Source organism: Orycteropus afer, unplaced genomic scaffold (assembly GCF_000298275.1).
Source record: "Orycteropus afer afer isolate SDZICR_OR568_19922 unplaced genomic scaffold, OryAfe1.0 scaffold00465, whole genome shotgun sequence".
Classification (NCBI taxonomy): Eukaryota; Metazoa; Chordata; class Mammalia; order Tubulidentata; family Orycteropodidae; genus Orycteropus; species Orycteropus afer.
This window is the reverse complement of record NW_006922052.1, coordinates 916,929-917,143: the sequence shown is the minus strand read 5'-3', so window position 1 is coordinate 917,143 and position 215 is coordinate 916,929.

Here is a 215-nt window from a genome sequence, read left to right as displayed (position 1 = left end):
ATGCAAATATTTTCAACAAGAACAATTATAACATAATTGAACAGGGAGCAAAGGTGATGAGTAGTAGGAGATAGCACTTGAGAAATAACAAGGCATCAAATCTTGTAACACATTGAAAGCCTCCATAAGTATCAGCCTTACAAATTGAGCTCTAGTACTTTCCTTTTTTTTGATTTTTGAACTTTTACTATACTATTCCAATAATCTATCTGAAA